The sequence below is a fragment of the Dermochelys coriacea genome, chromosome 3, assembly GCF_009764565.3.
Source record: "Dermochelys coriacea isolate rDerCor1 chromosome 3, rDerCor1.pri.v4, whole genome shotgun sequence".
Taxonomy (NCBI): domain Eukaryota; kingdom Metazoa; phylum Chordata; order Testudines; family Dermochelyidae; genus Dermochelys; species Dermochelys coriacea.
Genome location: NC_050070.1, coordinates 140,162,706 through 140,182,011, shown reverse-complemented (window position 1 = coordinate 140,182,011; position 19,306 = coordinate 140,162,706). Strand labels below are relative to the sequence as shown.

General features: G+C 38.9%; 1 protein-coding gene across 7 annotated transcripts in view; it reads left to right on the top strand.

Moving 5' to 3' along the window:
- Positions 1–19,306, top strand: part of RGS7 (regulator of G protein signaling 7) — a 442,164-nt gene that overhangs the window by 183,412 nt on the left and 239,446 nt on the right. The gene's annotated exons all lie outside the window — the stretch shown is intronic.

Sequence of the window (19,306 nt, the reverse complement as noted above, 5' to 3'; positions counted from 1 at the left end):
TTGTTTATCTTTGGTTTGCCTGCTCCTTCCAGATATTTTTGAATAACTTTGGAGTTTGGAGTATCTGAGGTATAGAGATTTTTATACTAAGCTGCTTAAGTAGCACATATTTTGTTAGAGAGTGTAACTATCATTGGCTAATTGTTCTTAATTGGTGGAATAATAAATTATCCTTTAATCCCTTTAATCTTTCAAATCAATAGCCTGTCACTTTATTTCCTTTTTCATAAAACTTTTGTTTTCTATCCCTAAAGGCTTTTTCAGTGGCATCTGTCATTAACACATTCAATTTCCTCCTAATATTAGTTAATTGTAATGGTTAAATAGTTAAATGGTTAATGGTTAATAGTTAAATGTAAATGTAATTGTAATTAGTAATTGTAATTGTTTTGAGCCTGTGTTTTTATAAATGTATTGTAACTTTTTAATCTCCTGTTCTAGTTCTAATTTTTTCTTGAGCTCTTTCTTTTTTCAGTTGAGATCAACTGACCCCTAAATACTGGTTTACCTGCCTTCCAGAAAAGGCCTCTTTTTATATTATCCATGCCACTTATTTGAAAGCTTTGAACAATACCCTGTTTAATTGCTGCAACCTGATCTTTGTCTTGGAGAAATAAAGTGAGCTTTGGGACCATCTCAGCTATCAAATATTACTTCCACTAGTGCACGATTGGACTATGTAATATTGCCTATTTCTGCAGATCTTACCTGCTTCATTAAGAATTCAGAGGTTAACATTTCATCTATTCTAGTACATAGCTGATGAGGCTTCAAATAAAATGTGTTATCTCTTTCCCCTCCAAGCGATTAACTCCAGCAATCTGAAAGATTGACTTCTCTGTGCCAATAATTCAATGTTGTACCTACTTTCCTAACCCTCTCTCTATATATATTTAAAAACAACAATAAAAACAGGTTTGTCCCAGTAAGGAATCAGTGTTAGATTTGAAGTCTCCTTCAAATATATTTTCCCCTTCCCAAAGTTGTTATAATGTGTTCAAGAAGTCATTTAAAGAGTTTTTTGCTTTTGGTTGGGAATATGCACTGAACCCACTTTTATTAATAACCCAGCATTTGTGCCCTTCAACAATATAAAGACTTCTCCTTATCCTCAACTGATCTGAAAAGGGACATGTTTAGAAAATATTATGCTCACTCCTCAGTTCTTTTGTTTAGCTGAAGCAAAAAGTGTCTGTTGAAACCAGTTACCTTTCTTGCCCATAATTTGCCCCTCCTGAAAATGAATTTCTTGAAGTAGAATAATCTGAGTGAGTTTTTTTTACTTTCTGCTGGGACTCTTTTCCTTTTCCTTTATTTAACTGTTTTAACATTCAAATACGTTAGTCTCAAAGTCTCTTCCTTTTAAAGTACCTAGTTAGCTAATCAAAATGATTGTGATTCTTTTGCTGTTGATGTCATGAACGCTTTATTACCACTCTTGTTTCTAATTCTATTGCATTCATGATTGTGTGTCGGAATACGGCTTTGTTTTTGTTTGTAAACTTCCATAACTATATCATGTATTAATTCCCCCACCCCCACACTGCCTCCCTAGTTCCCCTCCTCTTCTGCATTCCCCTTACTCTAAATCCACAAATGAAATACCAAGATAACAGGTAAAACAATCCCCAAATGACTGTGCTTTGAACTTTAAATCCCTGGACTTTCCCCATAAGCACTTGGACTGCTTTTCTTGCAACCCAAAGGTGGTACGTTGTCCACCTATGGGACCTTGACTCTTAAGGATAATTGCCATCTGATCATTTGAGTTACCCCTAAAAGCTCCTCCCTATCCTCTCTCTATTTTCTCCAATCTCCTCTATCCTTGGAATCTCTCCACTCCCCATTATCCATTATTTTCTCTGTTATAAAATACAGAACACAGCTATTGCTGATCATCCCAATTAAGCCAACTTCATACTATTTTCTTTATAACATTAACATAGATACTGTTCAGCTGTTCATTCCTGGTGACTCCCAAGAAGTTCCTTCTGATTAGTCTTTAGATTACGCCTCAAGTATTTGAATTCTCTTGTTCGCTATCTCTTCTGCCATTGCCCCATTGTGGTCTTTAGAATCTTCTGTCTTTTCTTTTCCTTTTTTTCCCCCTGGGTTTTGCTACTTGCCAAGAGTTTTTTAACCGCTTATCTGTGGTTACTACTTCTGTAGAGTCTTCTTGTATGTCTGACATTTGGATTTATATCCCAAGCAACTGAAGTGTATTTTCCTTGTTTTCAGCCTCTTTTTGTATAATGCTGCTTTAAGAAGCTGAATGAGAGTTTAAATGGGAATCCCCATCTGTAGAAGATACATGCCTCCTGAGTGCTGCTATAATTTCTCCCAACTCTCTTCTCTTTTCTAAAGTTAGGGCAGAGAGGACATGGAAAATTTGCAGATTGTGGCCATTTGGTATGAGCTCTGAATTCTCTATGGCTTTGTTCACAATTAAACTTTTCTACTGATGATCATGAATTTTCACAATGAGATCTCTGAGTTTTATATTATTATGAGGCACAGATAGAGGGAGGAGCACCTTGTTTGCTTTTACCACTTTCACCTCTTCCAGAGAACTCAGATATAGCAACTCCACAATTAAAGATTTTATTCATTGGATTGGGTTTCCTCTTTCAGCATTTTCAGGGAGCTCCTTAATTCTAATATTGTTCCTTCTTGATCAGTTTTCTATATTGTCCAATTTAAGATGCATCTCTCTCTCTCTCCCTCTCTGTTCCATCAGTGCCATGTGGCTCTCTAGCCTTGTTTCTCAGTCACTTAGTGAGGTATCTTTTTAATTTAAAAACAAATGCTTGGAGAATCCATTCTCTGCAACTCTGAGCGCTGTTTTGTTGTTGTTTTGTGGGGGCAGGGGAGTTAGGTTTTGGGGGTCAATAGGGACAGATTGCTTTGCTATCCCATCAGAGATCAGACTTCAGGCTGTCATATTATTCTGGTCTCTTGCTGGTGTCTCATCCATATATGTAATAATTAATCCATAAAACTTTCACTTTCAGGTCAGTGCATGCATTATCTTAAAAAAACCCTTATTGATTCAGGAAGAAAACATTTGAAAGTGATTGCTCAGAAACATGTAGATCATCTTTGATTAGTTCATTTTTTTCTGCAGTTAAAAACTTAGCATTATTAAAATTTTAAAATGACAATTTTTGGCAGAATCTTAGCATTATTCCAGGACATAAATTCCTTAAGGAAATAGGGACCTATATGCTTCTGAAGTTCATCAGCCTCTCCATCTCTTGTACCCAGTTTATCCACAACTACTGCTGTCAAGATCACTTTTCCCTCTGTTCAATCTGCCCACTGCCTTTTCATGTTTATTCACAGAATTAATCCTTCTCCTCTATCTCCTTCAAAAATCTTCATCTCCTTGCCCTTCCGGCATTCCCTGTTATGCCTGTTCATTATGGTATATCCAAGCTTCTTTACTGAGTTTTCCAAGCTTATTTTCGTCTCCACTGTTGTTTTCATACCATGTCTTCTGCTTGAAACAGCCTTTCAATGTACATCAAGCCCCCTTCAAAAAGAAAAATGCTACAGAAAAGCAACCTGCTCAGACAAGCATTTGCCTTATAGCTACCATTACCATTCTGTGCATGCTATTGTACCCATAAATGTCTAGCGTATAAATTCTTCAGGGATGGGAATATCTTTTATATATATATATATATATATATATATGTTTAGCATGTTATTGTAAAGTTTTGTATATCTTATGGCACAAAGTAAACTATCATTTGACTGAAGTTCTGTGATTAACAAACAATAATAACTACTTGCCATGGAGCTGAATGGAATCGCTTTGTTGGTTAGGTTTGTGGATATTTTCAAATATGGAAAAAATATATCTTTGGGAAAGTTTGGTTAGTTGTATATATGGTGAATAGCTATTTACAAGAATTTCAGCTTGTAATTCTAACTTGTACTGGGAAGAAGAATATGCACAATACTTGAGTGTGCTTATGATATCAGAGAGGCACTCTTTATAAATTGCCTAAGCACTGTATTGTGAGGAGCAAGGGTAGGATAGAAAGTCTAACTTCTGATTATGTATTTATTGGAACTCGTTAATACCTCATTAAAGGTAAATGGACATTTGGCCATATGTTCTGTCCCTGGATATCATGAACTTTTTTCATGAATTGCTGAATATGTGAAGGGGAAAAATAAAAAGATTGCGCTCACAAGTAATTTTGGCCAAGGGCACATTACATGTAAACATGTACCTTTACATAAGGTAAAAATGTCAAATGCATCTAAGTGACTCAGGAGCCTAAGATTCATTATCAAAATGATGGGGCACTTAAATCTTAGGCACTTAAGAATCTGTTTCATTTAAAATCAATGGGATTTCTCCTAAGTTACCTAGGTGCTTTTGAAAATTTTACCCACTACATGTAATGGGACTTACATTGCCCGCTTTGATCATAGAATCCTCCTGCTCAAAGCAGGACCAATCCCCAACTAAATCATCCCAGCCAGGGCTTTGTCAAGCCTGACCTTAAAAACCTCTAAGGAAGGAGATTCCACCACCTCCCTAGGTAACGCATTCAAGTGCTTCACCACCCTCCTAGTGAAATTTTTTTTCCTAATATCCAATCTAAACCTCCCCCACTGCAACTTGAGACCATTAATCCTTGTTCTGTCATCTGCTACCACTGAGAACAGTCTAGATCCATCCTCTTTGGAACCCCTTTCAGATAGTTGAAAGCAGCTATCAAATCCCCCCTCATTCATCTCTTCCGCAGAATAAATTATCCCAGTTCCCTCAGCCTCTCCTCATAAGTTATGTGCTCCAGCCCCCTAATCATTTTTGTTGCCCTCTGCTGGACTCTTTCCAATTTTTCCACATCCTTCTTGTAGTTTGGAGCCCCAAACTGGACACAGTACTACAGATGAGGTCTCACCAATGCCAAATAGAGGAGAATGATCACATCGCTCGATCTGCTGGCAATGCTCCTACTTATACATCCCAAAATGCCATTGGCCTTCTTGGCAACAAGGGCACACTGTTGACTCATATCCAGCTTCTTGTCCACTGTAACCCCTAGGTCTTTTTCTGAAGATCTGCTGCCTAGCCACTCAGTCCCTAGTCCGTAGCAGTGCATGGGATTCTTCCATCCTAAGTGCAGGACTCTGCAATTGTCCTTGTTGAACCTCATCAGATTTCTTTTGGCCCAATTCTCTAATTTGTCTAGGTCCCTCTGTATCCTATCACTACTCTCCAGCGTATCTACCACTTCTCCCAGTTTAGTGTCAGCTGCAAACGTGCTGAGGGTGCAATCCATGCCAACCTCCAGATCATTAATGAAGATATTGAACAAAACTGGCCCCAGGACCGACCCTTGGAGCACTCCGCTTGATACCGGCTGCCAACTAGACATGAAGCCATTGATCTCTACCCATTGAGCCCAGTGATCTATCCAGCTTTCTGTCCACCTTATAGTCCATTCATCCAGCCCATACTTCTTTAACTTGCTGGCAAGAATACTGTGGGAGAGCGTATCAAAAGCTTTGCTAAAGTCAAGGAATAACACATTCACTACTTTCCCCTCATCCACAGAGCCAGCTTTGTCATCATAGAAGACAATTAGGTTAATCAGGCATGACTTGCCCTTGGTGAATCCATGCTGACTGTTCCCGATCACTTTCCTCTTCTCGAAGTGCTTCAAAATTGATTCTTTGAGGACCTGCTCCCTGATTTTACCAGGGACTGAGGTGAGGCTGACTGGGGTGTAGTTCCCCAGATCCTCCTTCTTCCCTTTTTTAAAGATGGGCACTACATTAGCCTTTTCCCAGTCATCCGGGACCTCCCCTGATCGCCCTGAGTTTTCAAAGATAATGGCCAACTCCTTTATCACCCTTGGATACAGCGCATCCAGTCCCATGGACTTGTGCTTGTTCAGCTTTTCTAAATAGTCCTGAACCACGTCTTTCTCCACAGAGGGCTGGTTGCCTCCTCCCCATGCTGTGCTGCCCAGTGCAGTAGTCTGGGAGCTGACCTTGTTCGTGAAGACAGAGGCAAAAAAAGCATTGAGTACATTAGCTTTTTCCACATCCTCTGTCACTAGATTGCCTCCCCCAATCAGTAAGGGTCCCACACTTTCCCTGACCTTCTTGTTGCTAACACACCTGAAGAAACCCTTCTTGTTACTCTTAACATCTCTTGCTAGCTGCAACTCCAATTGTGATTTGGCCTTCCTGATTTCACTCCTGCATGCCTGACCAATATTTGTATACTTCTCCCTGGTCATTTATCCAAGCTTCCACTTCTTGTAAGCTTCTTTTCTGTGTTTAAGATCAGCAAGGATTTCACTGTTAAGCCAAGCTGGTCACCTGCCATATTTACTATTCTTTCTACACATCGAGATGTTTTGTTCCTGCAACCTCAATAAGGATTCTTTAAAATACATCTTTAAAATGATGTACATGTGTATATGATTATACAGTTACATACATTTGATAATATTACCACTTAGAGAATACATTACTGTTTCAGTACTGTTTAGCATGGACAATGGCTTTAGCACTGTAAGCTACAAACTATAAAAATAGCTCAGGTAGGGCATCAGATACCACTGTGTTGGACACAACATAAACATCTAGCTAGAAATAAATATGGTGTTTGCCCTGAAGAGTTTGTTACCAGCTTCAGGGGACGTTAACAGATCACCATTTCTGCTTTCCTAACAATAAGTTTCTTTTCTTTGGCATCAGCACTATCTTGTTGAGCAAATTCTGATTCACACTTTCTGGTCTCTCACTACAACTCAATTCAAACCCTTCAGGGTATACAAGAGAAATCCTCTGATTGGATAAGGAACATAATTGGTAAAAACAAAGAAAATAAAATAAAGCAAAACACCACTACCTCTCTCTCTCAGACATGATGGAAATTTGCATCTGATTTACTTCTGACATCTCCTGTTCTTTTGGAAAAGGCCACTTGATTGCAGAAATGATTATTGTACAGTATACGTTGCAGAATGCTAATGTGGATGGCTTGATATGAAATGTAACAATAGCATTCCAAAACATACCTTGTCACTGAAATGTCTAAATACAGGGTTTGAAAAAATACAGAACATAAAGTATTACCAGAATAAAAATATAGAGAAAATTTTAAAAAAAAAGCTGCTAGAGAAAATATTTTGGGGGCAAAAACACTAAGGGCCAGACTTTTTAAAAGGAATTTGAGGACCTAGTAAGATTTTCAGAAGTACCTAGGCACCTACAACTCTTTGATTTGGAACTCAATGGGTTTTAAGTGCCTAGATGCTTTTGAAAATCCCAATAGATGCTCAAATTCCTTTAAAAATCTGGCCCTAAATTCTGAAACCTGGCTCAGACTGTGGTCTGAGTTATATGTATACAGATTCCATTAATGTTAATAGGGGTGCTTGGGTATATCTGAGGGCAGAGTTCAGCTCCACCTGTTTTGTATGAATGACTTCAAATATGGTGCCTTCACAAAAGTTTGTTGAAATGAGGTTGGGTGACAATCTAATTCCTAGTGGACAGGTGTCAGAGGCAAAACCACAGCACTTCATATAGCACAGTCAGCTTTTGTTAGTTTTTGTAAATGGAAATGGAGAGTGAACTAATCTCTTCTCACTAGAGGTGATGTCTGATGGTCAGGATTGGGGTATGTTGGCAGTGCAGTTACATGAAATCTGGTCCTGCTGCTTTTCATAGATAAATGAAGGAAGTAATTTGGCTTAGTCATTCCTATGGAACAGTTAACCACCTTTAAGGTAACTTTGAAAACATCTTTCAATAGAAAAATACACTTTTAAAAAATCAGTATCATATACTAATGGTCTAAATCATTGTAAGATGAAGTCTTTCAGGTAGGGCACAGCAACTTGCACATACAGGAATTATTGAAAGAAACAGTATAGAGAAATTTAAGAGACTGCTTAAATAGAAGGAAGCAATAATTTACTGTTGATTTCAGTTGGCTCTCTATACAGAATATTGTGTGCTGCTTTTTGAAAGGAAAAAAATGATTTGACAAGTGTTCCTTTGGGTTATATTAAACAAAAGTCAGTGGAGTGAGTGAAAACAAGAGAAAACACTGTATCATTTGGATTAATAAGAGTGTAGCAGTAGAAATATACTACTGACCACTTAACCAGGATGTTGGTAGTGATTGTGAAATGCTCTGGGAGACTAGAGAGGCTATAAAAATAGAAAAATAATAATGGGAGATTTTGGCTGTTCCCATATTGACTGGGTACATGTCATCTCAGAACAGGATGATGAGTTAAAGTTTCTAGACACCATTAATGATGGCTTCTTGGAGCAGTTAGTTCAGGAACCCACAAGGGAGAATAAGAGATTAAAAGAGGCCTAGAGGCAAAAATGCATCCTTTAAAAATTGGAAGTCAAACCCTGTTGAGGAAAATGGAAAGGAGCATAAACTCTGGCAAGTCAAGTGTAAAAGGTATACTTAGGTAGGCCAAAAATAATTTGAAGAGCAACTAGCAAAAGACACAAAAACTAACACCAAAAAACTCTTTAAGTACATCAAAACCAGGAAGACTGCCAAACAATCTGTGGGCTCACTGGGGACAATCAAGGTGCTCTCAAGGAAGACAAGGCCATTGCAGAGAAGATAAATGAATTCTTTGGATTGGTCTTCACTGCAAAGGATGAAAGTGATAGTCCCACACCTGAGCCATTCGTTTTAGGTGACAAATCTGAGGAACTGTCCCAGATTGAGGTGTCAGTGGAGGAGGTTTTGGAACAACTGATAAAATTAACTGTGACTATTGTCCGAACTTTAGATTATGCATTAATTATATTGATTACTTAAGAATCCCCAGTTATCACTTTGAGGATTGATAGGCACTTGCCCCAAGATTAGGCCCAATATTATTCAAATTATTATATAGTAGGGAACCCAAATGTGCACAGTTTCAACACTCACAATATAGGAACTCTTTTATATTTACAAATCTAATTTATTAATACATTTAGCACAGTCACAAACACCCCAATTTAGTAAAATAGTGATAAAGTAAAATAGAGTAAAATGTTCATCTGCACATCCATATACTCACACCGTCCCCTGTAGAAAAACCTGGAATGGTAGCTATCATCTTCCTCATCACCATCACCTTCCCCATCATGACCAGTGGCCATCATTCTGGTACCTCCCAAGGGCTACATCTCTCTCTCCTACCACCTCTAGGCTGTGACGCCACTTTTATAATACATTATGCTGATGCCACTATGTTTGATACATATTCAGTAAGGGATTTTCCCCCTTTCCTTATTTGTATTTACTTACCTTATTAGTGTTGGGATGACTTTCCCACATTTTTCCTGATGGAATCTAGAAACCAATTGCCTTTGCTTCACAAACACTCACTATGCCTGAGAAGAACTATGTGCAAGTAGAACTGAAAGATTCGTGCTCTACCTTTATCTTTGGAATTTGGAAATTCCACACCTATCTGTATGGTCCACATTTTACTTTGCTGACAGATCATTACCCGTTAATTTCAGTTTTTGGACCAAAACATGGAATTCTTTCATTAGCTGCTGCTTACATGCAACAATGGGCATTGCTATTTTCAGCTCATTCCTATGCTATTCAATTCTGCAAAGGGACTTAGCAGAGCAGTGCAGATGGGTTGTCACACCTGCCATGCTCAACCTCCTGTCAACCCAAAGAAATTTCAGATGAAGTGTTCCATCTCAGTTTATTAGATGGATTACCCATTACTAGCACAGATATCAACAAAGAAACTACTAAGGGTGATGTGCTTTCTCTAATGAAAGTAATGGTACTACAAGGTTCAGTGTTGGATCAAAAGAATCTCCAGTTTACTCAACTGATGTTGACATGATGCAAATTTTCTCCGAATTACAGTTGCATCTTATGGGAAATGCAGTGATTTCAGAATGATTACTCACAATTTCAGGTTTTGTAAGCTCTTCACAAAGGTCATTTTGGCATTGTATGGATGAAAGCCATAGTCTGGAGTCATGAGAGACCGGAGAAAAAGGCAAATCATTCCTTGCAATTTGAGTCTGCAGTAGTCCACCCTCAACTCTTAGTTAGGCTGTCTCATGTTAGCCATGTAAACAATTGTGTGTGTGCATGTGTATAGTTGGAAAGTGTTTTTTTTTTAAACTAGGGTGGAGGAATGTGATGTCCTATCCCTTTAAATATTGAGCAGTCTTCTCTGCCCCCAGTGAAAAGCCTCGATTTTATGTTGGTTTCAGTTTTGCAGCCAGAACAATAAACATCCACAGTAGCTAGGAGCAGTATGACATAGATTGACAGTGTTTAGCCCCCCCGACAGAAATTCCGGGCCCGAGGGCCAGGGCCATCCCTGGGTGGGGGTGGGTGGAGGGAGTGACGAATCCGTGACTTCCAGGACTGCCCATGCTGGCCCGCAGGGCCCCTCAAAACACAGGGTTCAGAACGGTCTCACACATCTAGGTGCCCTGCATCCCACCTGGGTGATTTAAAAGGGCCCGGGGCTCCTGGACACCACATTATCACAGCAGCAATGGTGGCTGGAGGCCCCGGGGCCCTTTTAAATTGCCCAGACCCCTGGGCAATTGCCTCCTTTGCCTCCTCCCATACATGGGCCTGCCAGCATTCAATCTACTAAACACAAGATGGAAGCATTACACAAGTTGAACAAACTCTTATAGGCAGGTTGGTGACACTGAAGTCCAGGTACTATTACCTAGCAACTTCTGAAGGTTGATTTGCCATTTCACTTACACGTGAGGTTTCCCTGTCCCCAAGGAAGGGGCTGGCTAGAGTTGTTGAAAGGTTTATCCACTGAGTTCATGGCAAGTTTGAATACATCAATGACAATATGTCATTTAAAAACTGAAAAGTCATTTTGGTTTGTCAAAAAAAAAATTCTGCTGTTGCTACTCTCCTGTCCCTTGCCATTTATGGCATTGTGACAGGCTGGCAGTGTTTTCCTGAAACACATTGCCCTGTTAGTAGATGCTGGTGTTGCTGGAAGGAAGATGAATGGGTTTTGCTTGACCCAGTGCATCACTGACAACTTACTATCTCACCTGGATCTCTGGGAGATGGGCGTGACACTTTGAGGAGATAGAAGGGCCTACAGTGTAGACTGAGGAGTCCAGAGTTCAGAGCAGCTAAATCTTTGGATGAAGAGGAGATATGAGATGATCTTTTTATCATGAGGTTTCCCTGGTTAATAAAGTGAAACCCCAAGGATGGGGTAACTTTGGACTTTGCATAGTGTGAAGAGGCTGGGAGAGGTGCTTGCTTGCAGGATTCTTCCACATAATTTTGTGGTTGGCTCTAGAATAACATGCTTGTTTTTCTTGGCTGTAATTTCTCTGTTGTATGATAGTGTTCTTTTCAAACTTGTCTTAGTAGTTTTATGCATTTAGAAAACTTTTGTAAAATGCAAATGCCACATGAAGTGAGCAGAGACAAGTCAGTGTATTACAGAACTAAAGATACTCAATCTGTCAGCTCCTTACTCATCCTGCTGAGTAGCTCAGAGCAGCAAATCACATAAACGTAGACAAGTGCCTAATGTTCCTCAACATCTCTGTTGACATAATTACAATGAAGCCAAACACCCCTACTGTCACCTGTCTTTAGCTAACAGGGATGGAGAGTATGTCACACACTTCATCTCCTATAAGCAATGGCCAGTTTTACTTGAAGCTTTAGATATTTGTTTGTTTTGTGGAGCCTTAGGGATCGCAGTATTTAAAGATGTAAATTATATTTTAGATGACGGCAGTTAAAATTAAGGATAGGGAAACACTGTTATGCTAAAATAAGAAATCATCCAACTCCAGTTTTCATCTCTGAAATGTTTTGAGGCTCTGAAATGTTCAGATGAGAGACAGATGGATTGTTTTCCATCTGAGATCAGGAGTGCTGGATATCTTAGAAGAAACTGAAGTCCCTTGATTATACAAATCCAATGAGAACAAGTTAAGCTTTGTATAAGCACCAGGTTGTATTTTAGAGACATTGTGCTCCAGAAGACAGTGCACAGGCAGAGGAAGAGCTTCTTCGCGTGATCCTGCCAATGTGGGTGAAAAGTTAGCTTAGTCTTCTGTCCCATTCTGACCTGGAACTGTCTACTGAAAGTCAGGTGTGAACTGCAATGGTGTTTTGTGATAGAAACAACTGTCCCATCGGGCAAAGTTCTAGATATATGAGGGATGCAAGCTCAAGCCTTGAGATTAACAATGCGTTTCACATGTAGTATGTAATGGAACAGCCACCAAACAATAGTGTCCCTAGTGACTGGACCTGTTGGGATATATGTTCTCATATCCAGTTCTCATAAAGACTGTTGACACTGGGGCCAGCTGAAGGGTCAGTTTTAAATCCCTCTCTCTTAGGCTTGTTGACAGGTTCAAGGCACAGGCAGGAAAGAGTTGAGAGTCTGAGAGGTAAAGTCATCTGCTTAGCAGCGAAGCAAGTCTAGCTTCTTTTATATAGCATGCAGAAAGAAGAAGCTGTGAGAAAGAGACTGATTGCAGGGAAGGAGATTGGTCAGCAGCACAAATCTGGAAGGTCTCTGTCTGTCTGTCTGTCTACATGCTGAAGAGAAGAAACATATTTTGGAACTGTATTGTTCCTGAGTGGGGGAGAGTTCAAGTGGGTGTGTGAGCCTTGAATGGCTCACTCCGTGACAACTTAAAGGTCAAAAAACCCCACTTTATCCTATAACCAGCCCTTTGAGATCTCTTTAGTGCATGTGATTTAAAGACTGCTCTGTGTGGATTCCTCAGAAATTTATATTTTAGAATATTCACAAGCCTTTAAAAGTTTTTGTTACCTAAATTGGTATTGAATTTGATGGACGTACTGCTGCCTCAGATTTAGGACAAGACCAAGTTCCATTCAGCTTGTGATGTAGGATGACCTTGAAGTGATGTCTCTAGAGGTAAACAACTAGCGTGCTAAGTCACTGAGTCACATCAAGTCCTCTGTCATTTCAGAATTAGTCTTTCTGTACTTTCATTATTTTTAAAAGTTCAAATCTGCCTCTATATATCTATTTTATTCTAGTTGTAAAATACACCCTATCAAAAACATTGTGTGCATGCACACCTAACAATTAAACATACTGTAGAAATACAGCTAAGCTGACAAAACTTCAACAGAAATCTTTCCAATTTCCCTGCCTTTTCCCCCTTAATATAATCTTGGTTGATAAGAGATCTGGCTCAGCTTGCTTATTCAGGACTTTGGTTGTGGAAGAGGGTTCTAGTGCCTTATTCTCCCATCAGCAAACCAGAGCATCCCAAGGAACAGTTTTGCCCACCATTTGTGATTACAAGAGTAACCACTGTGTCAGGTGTTTTACTCTTCACCATCACTAATATTGTGATTAGTTCTAGTTTTTAGTTCACTTAGTACTTTCTTACCATCTCAACCAGACTTCCAGGTCCAAAGTTTGAAAGTGATGCATGCCTAAGTGTGCACCCCTACATGTACACACACAAATCAGAGGTTTTGTGTGCAAAAGTCAGATGAGCATAAAGTATATTTGAATTTATGCACACCCCTCATTTAACAAAATGTTTTAAAGAATGGATCATTCATGAATATAAAATTCATATATGTGCATTTTCATCATGCATATATATTTCCAGATTTCATTGTTTACAAACTATTATAACAAAAGAACCTATAATTTCCTATTTCTCTATCTACCACATTGACCAACCAAAACTTTTTTTTATTTGCAGTTATTTGTTGTTTCTAAAATACCTAGAATCAAAATCACAATTTTCAGAGTCCACAGAATTCAAATCTGTTTAATAATTTCTGCTGTACTTGCCAAAAGCACTTTTGTATTACAAAAGAAACAAAAACTGACTTAATCCTCCTAATTGAGAAAAATAAATTTATAGAGAGTAAAGTAAAGTGAAGATACAGTGAATATCTGACTATAATAAAAAAGATCAAGCACAAGATCATTTAAAACTGATTTCTTGTACAGAATATTTAAACAACTTGATGTGGCTGTCTTTTAGGAATGTCTAAATTGGTACCACACAATAGCCAGTATTCTGAAGGCAAATTAGCCTTTTTATGAAGACACTTCCCTTGTCCTCCAGGCCCCCACCACAGCACGCTATTAAAACTCCATGGCCCACCTGTGCCACAACAACTGTTTTCTGCATATAAAAGCCAGGGCCAGCATTAGGGGGTAGCAAGCAGGGCAATTGCCCAGGGCCCAACACCACAGGGAGCCCTATGAAGCTAAGTTGCTCAGGCTTCATCTTCAGCCCTGGGGGGTGGGGCTTGGAACTCCAGGCTTTAGACCCATGCAGTGGGGCTTCGGCTTTCTGCCCTGGGCCCCAGCGAGTCAAACACTGGCCGTGCTTGGCAGCCCCTCTGAAACCTGCTCATAGCTGCTCAAGGGGCCCTGGAACTATGGTTGAGAACCACTGCTCCAGGCTATTAAAATATAATTGTTGTTTCTATTAATATCAGATCTACATGCCTCAGAGAAACCTCTATCCTCATAAATAGGAAACAAAAATAAATAAAACTCTTGCAGGAGACAAAACGGGATTGTCATTTTGATCTCTTAGTTCCTTTAGAAAAGAGCAACTTCATTGGAATATTAGAGACAATCTAATCAGGACATAAAATTAAAAGGAACCCCTGGAGGGAAAAAGAAACATTTTGTAATTATTATGCAAAAAGATAATTAACTGTAAGCTAGGACTCTGGAAGCTTCATAGTCATATGAGTCCTAATTCAACAAAGTACGTGGCCATATGCTTAGTTCTGTGCACATGTCTGACCCATTTACTTTTTTAGGAAGTTAGGTGCCTACTTCCCTGAGTCTCTTTAGAACATCCCAGCCTTAAGCAGGTATTTGAAGCTTAGCATGTGTGTCCCCAAACACATCGTTAATTTTAAGCCTGTGACTAGTCTAATTGAAGTCAGTGGAATTTATCATTGGCTTAATGTTAGATATGTGCTTCAATACCTTGCATGACTCAGGGTCATGTAGAATAGGCCTGAGGGAAACTAGACCTTGTTTCAATCAATGGGAAAGAGCACGGTTTTTGGAATCGTCAGTTATGTATCTTTAAAATTTGGATAATTTTGCAGAAATTGAAACAATTTTTTAAATAAAAATATCTCACATAATTCTATATAATCTTAGTGATATGCTAGTGAGTAATGGGATGCAAATATATTGTTCAGAGAGAGTGAAGCTGAAAACCAAAAATCAGGACATCTGCCTCTTGTGATTGCCTCTCCCACCCCTACATTTTTAAAGTTGCATTGATCCGTAATTGATAACTGAGGCTTGATCTCCATGGAACTCTAACAATTTCTAGAGTCGTTTTCAGCCTATCAAATTTCTGTCCAAGGGGGATTTCTTTTAAAGTGACAATGAGCCAGAAATGCATTGAGCTGGATAATGGTACAAAAAGATAATCTTAAATATAGTGCATATTGATTGAAGATTGAAAACATTAACCTATGAGGAATTAACCATTAAGACCTTGTTCAGGAATTATCTGTAGTGTACACTATAGTCATGCCTAGAACAAAATTTCTGTTTTGTGAAGGATTTCAAATTTTCAAAATTTGGCTTAGTTCCAAATAGGGGAGAGAATTGAAAATTTTGAAATTCTCAGAAGGAAGCTTCTGTTTCTGACCAGAAACAGTTCCTTTTTTCCAATGTTTTTTTTTCTTCAACCAAATCAAAACATTTTGTTTTGATGTTGACCTTTTTATTTGAGGTTGTAATAAGATACATAATATAACTAACATTGTGGAAACTTCACCCTGGTAAAAATGACCAGATTTTGTGAAGTGCGATTTCTATGGAGCTGCATATTCCAAAGGAATATGGTTCTGTCCTAGTTTCTCCAACCGACTCTAGTCTACACCCAAATGTAGCTATATATATTCTTTTACAGAGAGTACCTGAAGGAAGTCCATTGATCAGTGTATCCTTAATTTTCTGTTTTCATTTAATAAGCCAGCACTCTTTTTGTTCCTCTGATGGAGGTGACAGACCCAACACTAAGCTTAAAGGACTAACAAAAGAGTATTGGGCCAAGAGGGTCCCACCTCTCAGCAGCTGTTTGGTGTCAGTCTGACTATTAGGCCTGTTGGCCCCAGAGTGAAGCCTGCAGCAGTTCTCACAGTGGTAGCATTTTTTTTCTTCTCAGTGCATACATTTGCATACCACAAAAATGAATACCTGCCTACTTCTGGAGAGTCATATCTGCTACAGCTGGTATTTTTTAAAATTAACTTCTAAACAATGAGAAATGTTATATCAGTCAGATAATTTTGTGTCAGTGTTTTGAACTAGTAATAATTCCTGGGGAGTAATTTATATATTTTGTGCATCGCATATTTTTTGTGGGTACCAGAGAAACATTTGCATCATATAAATCATGGTATTGCATGTCTGAGTTACAGAATGTGTTAAAAGCCCAGTTCTAGGGCTGATTGGAGGAATTTTTATGGAACTATATTCCATCAGAATATGCAGAAATTGAAACCTTTCATGAAATTGCATTGATTTAGCCAGCACTTCATTTTTACAAGAAAAGAGGGGGTCAATATAGTAGGAGTCAAAAGCAGGAGTCAATATATTTTAATATTTAACATTTTTAAAATTATTTTTGTATGATATTGTAAATAACACAAAATAAAATAAAGTCTAAATCAAAACAAAACATTGTTATTTTACCAAAACAGAATGTTTTATTGGACCCTTTTTTGAAATTTTTTCTTTAGAGAATTTTCAAAATTTGGGGGTTTAACTTTCAGTCAGAATAAAACCATGGTTTGAAACATCAAAAATACTTTGTGAAATGTATCTTCTGTTCTCAGCACAGTTCAACCCATTTATCTATGCACAGGATGCATGTAAAAGTTCAGTGTAATCACTTAGCCAAAGGCACTTTGTTTTCATGATGAGGACAACCATGTATTTCTCTAAATTTGTCATGGTATAATTAACAGGAAGCTTTAGCAAATAGTATAACAGACAAGAGACAGTGATGAATTATTGCTTGGCTTTGATAAATCTGCTTTCCTGTCACCAGAGGGTTGATTAGAGTTCTCCTGCTTTCCTTTCCTTTATATAAGTGGTTATTGTTGGCATTATAGTTCCCAGGCTACTGGCAAAACTACTTTCTTTTAATGGTTTTTATTTTACATTACACACAATGATGTTTTCAATAATAGGTATCTAGGTAACAGTGTTCACACTGCTACTTGCAGAAGGGGAAGACTCAATACACTTTTTCTTCAGTGAGAGGGGGAAAAGATCTGGGTCCATCTGAGGCTGATGTAATTTTGAAAGTAAATGGTTTCAACATGTCTGTAAAGAGTTAACTGTTATTGCCCCCTTGGTAAACACCCCTTTAGATATCCTGTCTATGTGATGGCCACCATATTAGGGATTGAACCTGGGACCTAGAAGCTTGAGTATAAGCTTCTTCTTTTCTTTTATTTATAAATCTTTAATTAGTTTACTAAAGATTGGCTGGCAGCATGGTGTTTGGGCAAGATCTGAGATACATATTGATCTGGTGGCAAGTGTCTGATCCTTTGGGATTAGTACAGTGGTCACCAACCATATTTCACAATCAACTGGTTGATCCTGGAGCCTCTGACAGTCAATCGCGATCTCTAGCTGCTAGAAATCTGGTGTTGCAGTGGGGCTAAGGCAGGCTCCCTGCTTGCCCTGGCCCCACACTGTTCCCAGAAACTGCTCCCCAGCACAGCCCTGTGATGGTGCCCTTCTTCCCCATCTCTTATGAGATGTAGCCTGCGTGGGAGACCCAGGTTCAAATTTACTCCGTACAATATAATCATTAGAGCAGGGACTTGAACTTGGTTCCTCCACCTCCACGGTAAGTGCCCTAAGCAATGGGCTATTGGCTGTTCTTTTTTAAAAAAAAATCTTTTCCCCTTCTCCCGTTTTTTTGTGAAGAATTATGAAAGGTCTCAGTTTCATCCAGATGTGGAATGAAACAAATTTCAAAACCTCCAAATTTTTGCAAAACAGAACTCATGTTACCCACCATTAGGGCTGGCTGGAAAACTGCCCCACCCCTCTGAAAGTTCCCATCTTCAGGGATCCATACTATCCCTGCTTCTCTTCAATATCTACTTGAGATCACTGGGAGAGAGAGTGAGACCTCCCTCCCCCTGGGGCATAACTGGCAATGGTATGCTGATGGCACTTATGTATATATCTAATTCTCAACTAACACAACCACCGTTACTAAAATGTCAGGCTGCTTACAAGGAATCAATTATTGGATGAAGAGCAGCTGGCCCAAGCTAAACCCAGACAAGACTGAAGTGATCTGGTTCAAAGGGGAAATGCTTTGAAGAACTCGTTGTGATTCTGTCTCCACCTTCCATTGAAGGCATACTGCCCTTGTTCATTGAAGTGCTGCAAAGCCTCCAAGTCTTGTTTGTGTCCTAAGATGACCTAGCTAAGCCTGGATGACTAGGTAGCACCATTATTTAAAAATGGTTTTGGGTTTTTTTTACCTCCATCTTGCTAAAAAAACTTTATCCCTTCCTACTTGGATGAAGATTCTGTTATCTCTGCATTTGTCATCTTCAGAATGGATTGCTGTAATTCACTATATCAGAAGTTGAACATTAAGATGATGTGCAGGTTCTAGCTGGTACAAAATGCAGCTGTCCACCTTCTCTATGTCTTAAGGTGCTATAAGCACCCCAGGGCTGGGCTCAATCCCTACAGTGACTCCAGTCAACTTCCAATACCAGTTTTAACAGTTAAGGCTTTATTCCTCCAGTTATGGTAGAGGTCAAATTTCAATCTATGAAACACTGAGACAACTGTACTTCTCTGGGTCAATGCAAATTACAGAGCCCAGAAGGAAGTGGGCTCTTGATCAAGGGGATTCAGATATGGGACAAACTTCCAGAGAAGATCATGCAAATCCAGAGTCTGAGCACTTTTAAGAAACACTTGCCAAACCTTCCTCTTTGAAAAAGCTTTAGCACCATAAGGATGACTCACAACGCTGATTCTCTCTTCTATTCAATAGAAAAAAAAATCTTAAATATTAAAACAAAAACCCTAGCCCAAGCAGAGATTTTCTTCCCCTGAAAAGGAAGAAGTGCCGGAGACTCTGTGAAATCCATTAGGGGCTTTGCTGTTGATTTTACATGGAAGATAGATACGACGGTGATGGGTGTCCGTATAAAACTTCAAGATAGATACACACGAACACATAATGGGAAGTAAATCTTAATCTTTACCACACATAAACA